The 9,858-nt window shown below is 44.5% G+C and overlaps 1 protein-coding gene across 1 annotated transcript in view; it reads left to right on the top strand.

Moving 5' to 3' along the window:
- Positions 1–4,235: 4,235 nt before the first annotated feature.
- Positions 4,236–9,858, top strand: part of JAK2 (Janus kinase 2) — a 329,829-nt gene continuing 324,206 nt past the window's right edge. The window contains exon 1 of the mRNA XM_075317543.1: positions 4,236–4,427. The gene's annotated coding sequence lies outside the window, so the exon portion shown is untranslated. The remainder of the gene's footprint in view (positions 4,428–9,858) is intronic.

The following is a 9,858-nucleotide window of genomic DNA, read 5'->3' as shown; positions in this document are numbered from 1 at the left end:
CATGTGTCCTGCGTCCTCTGCATAATCTATGGAGATTGTGCAGGGGCCGTGCGCACGTGGCGTCTTAGAGCTCAGCGCTTCGACTGCTGCCCGAAGCGCGCGTTCCAAGAAGTGACATGTCACTTCTTCCGTGCGCTTTGCCATGCGCTTCAGAACGGAGCTTTTCAGCTGCGCTCTGAAGCTCACCTTTTAGGTGCGGTGCAGAGCGCACACGTGCGCACATAGCCTTAAAACTAAAAAATGTATACTGTTGCTCTTATTAATTCTCTTCTGGTCTACTGTAACTACTGTTCCTACTGATCAGTCTCCCTGTAACCAAACTTTCTCCTCGTGAATTGATCCTGAATGTAACAGCCACAGTTGTATTTCTGTCCAGCCGCTACACCAATGCCTTCACCTTGTGCCAGTCATTGCACTGGTTACCTATTCGCTAGAGTATAATATAGACGTACAAGAGCATCTCAATAAATTAGATTATCAAAAAGTTAATTTCAGTAATTCAAAAAGGGAAATGCATATATTATTTAGAGTCATTACAAACTATTTCAAGTGCTTATTTCTGTTAATGTTGATAATTATGGCTTACAGCCAATGAAAACTCAAAAGTCATCTCAGAAAATTAGAATAATTACCACAAAACACCTGCAAAGGCTTCCTAAGCGTTTAAAATGGTCCCTAAGGCCTTGTTTGCACGTAACCGCTGAATATTCTGCAGCGATTTGACAGCACATGTGTGCTTCAAATCGCTGTAGAAACACTGCATAATGGATGCAGTTTTTCAGTAGAAAAAAAAGCAGATTTCATGCGCTATGGCTGCTGCCCCCACCATAGACAGAGTGGGAGCTGCATCCAAAGCAGACGGAATAATTGACATGCTGCTTTTATGAACGCACGGTTTTGGGTCAAAATTTTAGCACCCAAATCACTGCGTTCAAAAAAGCAACATGCGCACGTATCATGCACAAACTACATAGATTGTGCTGGGGACGCAGAACGCATGCATTTACGCTGCAGTGCAATACACAGCATAAATGCATAGAATTACGCAATGTGCGCATGAGCCCTTAGTCTGTTTCAGTAGGCTACACAGTCATGGGGAAGACTATTGACTTGACATAGGTCCAGAAGGCAGTCATTGACACACTTCACAAGGAGGGTAAGCCACAAAAGGTCATTGCAAAAGAAGCTAGCTGTTCTCAGAGTGCTGTGTCCAAGCAAATTAATGGAAAATTGAGTTGAAGCAAAAGGTGTGGTAGAATAAGGTGACAAGCACCCGGGATAACCACAGCCTTGATAGAATTGTTAAGAAAAGGCCAATCAATAATTTGGGGGAGGTTCACAAGGAGTGGACTGCTGCTGGAGTCAGAGGTTCAAGAGCCACCACACACAGACGTATCCAGGACATGGGCTACAACTGTCACATTCCTTGTGTCAAGCCACTGATGACCAATAGACAATGCCAGAAGTGTCTTACCTGGGCCAAAGAGAAAAGAACTTGGTTGTTGCTCAGTGGTCTAAGGTGTTGTTTTTAGATGAAAGTAAATTTTGCATTTCATTTGGAAATCAAGGTCCCAGAGTGGAGAGGCCACAATCCAAGCTGCTCGAGGTCTAGTGTGAAGATTCCACAATTAAGTGATGATTTGGGGAGCCATGTTATCTGCTGGTGTAGGGCCACTGTGTTTTATCAATACCAAAGTCAGCACAGCCGTCTACCAGGAAATTTTAGAGCACTTCATGCTTCCTTCTGCCGACAAGCTTTTTGAATATGGAAATTTCATTTTCCAGAAGGACTTAGCACCTGTCCACACTCCCAAAAGTACCAATATCTGGTTTAATAACCACAGTATCACTGTGCTTGATTGGCCAGCAAAGTCACCTGACCTTAACCACCATAATAAATAATAATAATAATAATAATAGAGAATCTATGGGGTATTGTCAAGATGAGAGATACCAGACCCAACAATGCAGAGGAGCTGAAGGCTGCTATCAAAGCAACCTGGGCTTCCATAACACTTCAGCAGTGCCACAGGCTGATCACCTCCATGCCATGCCGCATTGATGCAGTAATTCATACAAAAGGAGCCCCGACCAACTATTGAGTGCATTTACTGTACAAACTTTTCAGTAGGCGCCAAAATTTTTGAGTTTAAAATCATTTTTTTAGTTACCGTAGTCTTATATAATATTCTAATTTTCTGAGATAATGACTTTTGGGTTTTCATTGTCTGTAATCCATAATCATCAACATTAACAGAAATAAACACTTGAAATAGATCACTCTGTAATGACTCTATATAATATGTGTGTTTCCCTTTTTGTATTGAATTACTTAAATACATTTTTTGATGATATTCTAATTTATTGAGTTGCACTTGCATCTCACTCACAAAGCTCTTTCCTGGTTCTCCACCTATCTCACTGACTGCTGCTTCACTGTATGATTTACCAGCTTTTCTTCCTCTCCTCTTCCCTTTACTGTTGGGTTTACTGGAGACAGATAGAGAGGAGCTGGTGATCCACAGTGTTAAATGCTGCATTGATATGAGAATCAGCAGGGGAGTAGTGATTATTAGATTTTATTATAAACATCAGAAAGTTTCTACAATTTGCTAATAAACCAAATTTGCAAAAGAGGTTGAATAATCTAGATTGCAATTGTGCAACCACAATCTGAGGTCGCTAAGGTATGTGCAAACAATGAACATATGAATTCTGAAGTGCATTACTGCAGAGTTACTGCAGACTTTACTTTTACATTTATGGCTCTAAGACCATGTGCACACGCTGAGTATTTGGTGAGGTTTTTACATCAATATTTGTAAGCCAAAACAAGGAGTGGGTGATAAATACAGAAGTGGTGCTCGTGTTTCTATTATACGTTTCCTCTCATTTTTCCACTCCTGGATTTGGCTACAAATACTGGAGGTAAAAAATTCACCAAATACTGAGGTAAAAAGCCTCACCAATTACTGAGGCAAGATACTCACCAAATGCGGCGGTAATAAAACTCAAAAAGTGAAGTAAAAAAACTCAAATACTGAGGTAGAAAACCCTCACCAGACACTGAGATAAAAAAACCCTCACTAAACACTGAGGTAAAAAAAACCTCACTAAACACGGAGGTAAAAATAAACCCTCACCAAACCCTGAGGTAAAAAAACCCTCACCAAACACTGAGGTAAAAACTCACAAAATGCACAGGTAAAAAGTCACCAAATACTGAGGTAACAATCTTCACCAAAATACTGAGGCAAGATACTCACCAAATTCGGAGGTAATAAAACTAAACAGTGAAGTAAAAAAAAAATAGTCACCAAATACTGAGGTAGAAAACCAAATACTGAGGTAAAATAAAAACTCATACTAAGGTAAAAACCTCACCAAATACGGAGGTAAAAAAAACACCTCACAAAATACCGAGGAAGATACTCACCAAATGCATAGGTAAAAAACTCATCAAATAGTGAAGTAAAAAAAACCCTTCACTAAATACTGAGGCAAAAAGCCTCATCAGACACTGAGGTAAAAAGCCTCACTAAATATTGAGGTAAAAATGCATACCTAGGTAAAAAAACCTCCACATATGTGAGGTACAAAAAAAAAAAATCATGAAATACCGAGATAAAAAAACTCACTAAAAACTGAGATAAAAGTCAACCAAATACGCAGCGTGTGCATATGGCCAAATTTATATGCGTTCACCTGTTTTATGTTTACCATTGCGGGAGATGGGATATATGGTTTTAGGCTGATTCATTAATTGAATTTTTTTTTAAATGTTGCAAAATATTTCCACAAATTTTTAGTCATTATTAGTCGTGTATTTTAGTCAAATTTCACGAACCACGTGTGCCAGTCAACGAAGATGAAAAAAAAAAAAAAGGTGACGAAAAATAAAAGCTTGAAAGTGATCTAGAGGTCCGAGGCTGCGTGATATACTGTGTGATGTACTGTGTGATGATGTACAGTTAAGAGCCATTGTAATGCACACATGAATACTATCCATCATTCTGGGTAACGCACAGGGAGCAGCCGAAGGGAAAAAAAGCTGCTGTGGAAAGTGACGTGTACCCCGCACGGAGGTAGCACTCCCATCATGCCCAGTGCCCCAAGCCTGTCCGATACAGTCGTGCTTGCCGTGTGTTTCGGCACAGGCGACACTCCAGTGGAACGCACAGCCCGCGCAGTAGTCGGACCACGTGACGTTAGGAGTCACATGGGCGTGTCACGTGGGCTGGCGACGTCAGAAGGTCCTTTCGGTGAAGGGGGAACTAGCCGCTACCCTGTCACCACAGAGGAAGAGCAGGGGAATAACTGACCCACATCAGGCAGGAGGGCACGGCGAGGAGAAGGACGGCGCCTGCCCGGCGGAGACATGACGGCCCGGGGACCTTTGTGACTTACCGGGAAGTGCTTTCCCCATGGTGAGTCATTTGCATACATTTCCTATGGCAGAACTGCGGTGCACGGGTGACTGCTACGCTTCCTTTGTGGGCACTATAGTGGGGTAGGCTTTACTTACAGGACGTGTGCACAGAGTACCAGGCTGCCTCAGTAGTAGTGCTTACTAACAGTCCTCTCCTGGGCACAGGCACCCAGGGGTGTGCCCAAAGACCACCGATCCTGCGAGCCTGCATGCCCTGTGCATTGTAGTGCCACCCGAGAGGCTGCGTCCGATTTTCTGTACAGCTTATACCAGTTTAGTTGCCCTAATCTTACTTCCAAGCTATCCCACTGATCTGAGCACTGCGTAATTACCATGGGAAGCTGTGGCGTGTATACACAAGAAGGGATGCTGCAGGTACATATACACAAGAAGGAACGCAGCAGGCGTGAATACACAAGAAGGGATGCTGCAGGTACATATACACAAGAAGGAACGCTGCAGGCGTGAATACACAAGAAGGGATGCTGCAGGTACATATACACAAGAAGGGACACAGCAGGTATATATACACAAGAAGGGACACAGCAGGTATATATACACAAAAAGGGACACAGCAGGTATATATACACAAAAAGGGATGCTGCAGGTACATATACACAAGAAGGGACACAGCAGGTATATATACACAAAAAGGGATGCTGCAGGTACATATACACAAGAAGGGACACAGCACCCAGGAATACACAAGAAGGGATGCTGCAGGTACATATACACAAAAAGGGACGCAGCAGGCGTGAATATACAAGAAGGGATGCTGCAAGTACATATACACAAAAAGGGACGCAGCAGGCGTGAATATACAAGAAGGGATGCTGCAAGTACATATACACAAAAAGGGACGCAGCAGGCGTGAATATACAAGAAGGGATGCTGCAAGTACATATACACAAAAAGGGACGCAGCAGGCGTGAATATACAAGAAGGGATGCTGTAAGTACATATACACAAAAAGGAACGCAGCAGGCGTGAATACACAAGAAGGGATGCTGCAGGTACATATACACAAGAAGGAACGCAGCAGGCGTGAATACACAAGAAGGGATGCTGCAGGTACATATACACAAGAAGGAACGCAGCAGGCGTGAATACACAAGAAGGGATGCTGCAGGTACATATACACAAGAAGGAACGCAGCAGGCGTGAATACACAAGAAGGGATGCTGCAGGTACATATACACAAGAAGGAACGCAGCAGGCGTGAATACACAAGAAGGGATGCTGCAGGTACATATACACAAGAAGGAACGCAGCAGGCGTGAATACAGAAGAAGGGATGCTGCAGGTACATATACACAAGAAGGAACGCAGCAGGCGTGAATACACAAGAAGGGATGCTGCAGGTACATATACACAAGAAGGAACGCAGCAGGCGTGAATACACAAGAAGGGATGCTGCAGATACATATACACAAGAAGGGACACAGCAGGTATATATGCACAATAAGGGACGCAGAGGTGTGTATACACAAGAAGGGATACTGCAGGAACATATACACAATAAGGTTCACAGCACGTGTGAATACACAAGAAGTGATTCTGCAGGTACATATACACAAGAAGGGACACAGCAGGCGTGAATACACAAGAAGGGATGCTGCAGCTACATATACACAATAAGGGACACAGCACCCGTGAATACACAAGAAGGGATGCTGCAGGTACATATACACAAGAAGGGACACAGCACCCGTGAATACACATGAAGGGATGCTGCAGGTACATATACACAATAAGGGACGCAGCAGGTACATATACGCAATAAGAGACATAGCAGGTACATATACGCAATAAGGGACGTTGTGGGAACATATACACTACAAGAAGGGAAGCTGTGGGCATGTATACACAAGAAGGCACGCTGTGGAAACATATACACTACAAGAAGGGAAGCTGTGGGCATGATACACAAGAAGGCACGCTGTGGGAACATATACACTACAAGAAGGGAAGCTGTGGGCATGTATACACAAGAAGGGATGCTGTGGGTACATATACAGTACAAGAAGGGAAGCTGCGGGCATATATACACAAGAAGGGATGCTGTGGGCATGTATACCCAAAAAAGGATGCTGTGGGCATGTATATACTACAAAAATGGAAGCTGCAGTTACGTATACATAACAAGGGGTGCTGCAGGTACATAAATATTACAAGAAGGTAAGCTGTGGGCACGTATACACAAAATTATGCTGCAGGTATACACAAAAATATGCTGCAGGTACATATACAATAAGGGACGCTGCGGATACATATACACTGCAAGAAGGGATGCTGCAGGCATGTATACACAAGAAAGGACGCTGCGGGTACATATACACTACAAGAAGGGATGCTGCGTGTACATGTACACTACAAGAAGGGATGCTGCGGGTATATATACACTACAAGATGGGATGCTGAGGTTACATATACGCTACAAGAAGGGATGCTGCGGGTAAATATAGACTACAAGAAGGGAAGTTGCGGGCATGTATACACAAGAAGGGATGCTGCAGGTACACATACACAATAAGGCACGCTGCCGGTACATAAATACTACAAAAAGGGAAGTTGCAGGCATGTAAACACAAGAAGGAATGCTACAGGTACAGATACACAATAAGGGATGCTGTGGGTATATATATATATATACACTGCAAGAATGGATGCTATGGGAACATACAGTGCCTACAAGTAGTATTCAACCCCCTGCAGATTTAGCAGGTTTACACATTCGGAATTAACTTGGCATTGTGACATTTGGACTGTAGATCAGCCTGGAAGTGTGAAATGCACTGCAGCAAAAAAAGAATGTTATTTCTTTTTATTATTTTTTTTTTAAATTGTGAAAAGTTTATTCACAGGGTCATTTATTATTCAACCCCTCAATCCACCAGAATTCTGTTTGGTTCCCCTAAAATATTAAGAAGTATTTCAGGCACAAAGAACAATGAGCTTCACATGTTTGGATTAATTATCTCTTTTTCCAGCCTTTTCTGACTAATTAAGACCCTCCCCAAACTTGTGAACAGCACTCATACTTGGTCAACATGGGAAAGACAAAGGAGCATTCCAAGGCCATCAGAGACAAGATCGTGGAGGGTCACAAGGCTGGCAAGGGGTACAAAACCCTTTCCAAGGAGTTGGGCCTACCTGTCTCACTGTTGGGAGCATCATCCGGAAGTGGAAGGCTTATGGAACTACTGTTAGCCTTCCACGACCTGGGCAGCCTTTGAAAGTTTCCACCCGTGCCAAGGCCAGGCTTGTCCGAAGAGTCAAGGCTAACCCAAGGACAACAAGGAAGGAGCTCCGGGAAGATCTCATGGCAGTGGGGACATTGGTTTCAGTCAATACCATAAGTAACGTACTCCACCGCAATGGTCTCCGTTCCAGACGAGCCCGTAAGGTACCTTTACTTTCAAAGCGTCATGTCAAGGCTTGTCTACAGTTTGCTCATGATCACTTGGAGGACTCTGAGACAGACTGGTTCAAGGTTCTCTGGTCTGATGAGACCAAGATCGAGATCTTTGGTGCCAACCACACACGTGACGTTTGGAGACTGGATGGCACTGTATACGACCCCAAGAATACCATCCCTACAGTCAAGCATGGTGGTGGCAGCATCATGCTGTGGGGCTGTTTCTCAGCCAAGGGGCCTAGCCATCTGGTCCGCATCCATGGGAAGATGGATAGCACGGCCTACCTGGAGATTTTGGCCAAGAACCTCCGCTCCTCCATCAAGGATCTTAAGATGGGTCGTCATTTCATCTTCCAACAAGACAACGACCCAAAGCACACAGCCAAGAAAACCAAGGCCTGGTTCAAGAGGGAAAAAATCAAGGTGTTGCAGTGGCCTAGTCAGTCTCCTGACCTTAACCCAATTGAAAACTTGTGGAAGGAGCTCAAGATTAAAGTCCACATGAGACATCCAAAGAACCTAGATAACTTGGAGAAGATCTGCATGGAGGAGTGGGCCAAGATAACTCCAGAGACCTGTGCCGGCCTGATCAGGTCTTATAAAAGACGATTATTAGCTGTAATTGCAAACAAGGGTTATTCCACAAAATATTAAACCTAGTGGTTGAATAATAATTGACCCACACTTTTATGTTGAAAATGTATTAAAATTTAACTGAGCAACATAACTTGTTGGTTTGTAAGATTTATGCATCTGTTAATAAATCCTGCTCTTGTTTGAAGTTTTCAGGCTCTAACTTATTTGCATGTTATCAAACCTGCTAAATCTGCAGGGGGTTGAATACTACTTATAGGCACTGTATATACTACAAGAAGGGATGCTGTGGGTACAGCACATATACACTGCAAGAAGGGATGCTACGGGTACATATACACAATATAAGAAGGGATGCTGCAGGTACAGTATATATAAACAGTACAGGAAGGGAAGCTGTGCGTGTATATACACAATATATTCTTATATAGACATATATAAGAAGGCATGCTGCAGTTATATACGCATTATAAGAACAGATGCTGTGGGTATACACTCCTTGTACGCTATGGGTGTCCGTGGCACTCCTTGTACGCTATGGGTTTCCGTGGCACTCCTTGTACGCTCTGGGTGTCCGTGGCACTCCTTGTACGCTCTGGGTGTCCGTGGCACTCCTTGTATGCTCTGGGTGTCCGTGGCACTCCTTGTACGCTCTGGGTGTCCGTGGTGCTCCTCCTTGTACACTATGGGTGTTTGTGGCGCTCTTCCTTGTACACTATAGGTGTCCGTGGCGCTCCTCCTTGTACATTATAGGTGCCCGTGGATCTCCTTCTTGTACACTGTAGGTGCCCGTGGATCTCCTTCTTGTACACTGTAGGTGCCCGTGGCTCTCCTTCTTGTACACTGTAGGTGCCCGTGGCTCTCCTTCTTGTACACTGTAGGTGCCCGTGGCTCTCCTTGTTAACTGTAGGTGCCCGTGGCTCTCCTTGTTAACTGTAGGTGCCCGTGGCTCTCCTTGTTAACTGTAGGTGCCTGTGGATCTCCTTGTTAACTGTAGGTGCCCGTGGATCTCCGTCTTGTACACTGTAGGTGCCCGTGGCTCTCCTTCTTGTACACTGTAGGTGCCCGTGGCTCTCCTTCTTGTACACTGTAGGTGCCCGTGGCTCTCTGTCTTGTACACTGTAGGTGCCCGTGGCTCTCCTTCTTGTACACTGTAGGTGCCCGTGGCTCTCCGTCTTGTACACTGTAGGTGCCCGTGGCTCTCAGTCTTGTACACTGTAGGTGCCCGTGGCTCTCCGTCTTGTACACTGTAGGTGCCCGTGGCTCTCTGTCTTGTACACTGTAGGTGCCCGCGGCTCTCCTTCTTGTACACTGTAGGTGCCCGCGGCTCTCCTTCTTGTACACTGTAGGTGCCCGCGGCTCTCCTTCTTGTACACTGTAGGTGCCCGTGGCTCTCCTTCTTGTACACTGTAGGTGC

Source organism: Anomaloglossus baeobatrachus, chromosome 1 (assembly GCF_048569485.1).
Source record: "Anomaloglossus baeobatrachus isolate aAnoBae1 chromosome 1, aAnoBae1.hap1, whole genome shotgun sequence".
Lineage (NCBI taxonomy): Eukaryota > Metazoa > Chordata > Amphibia > Anura > Aromobatidae > Anomaloglossus > Anomaloglossus baeobatrachus.
This window is presented reverse-complemented; position numbering and strand designations above follow the sequence as displayed.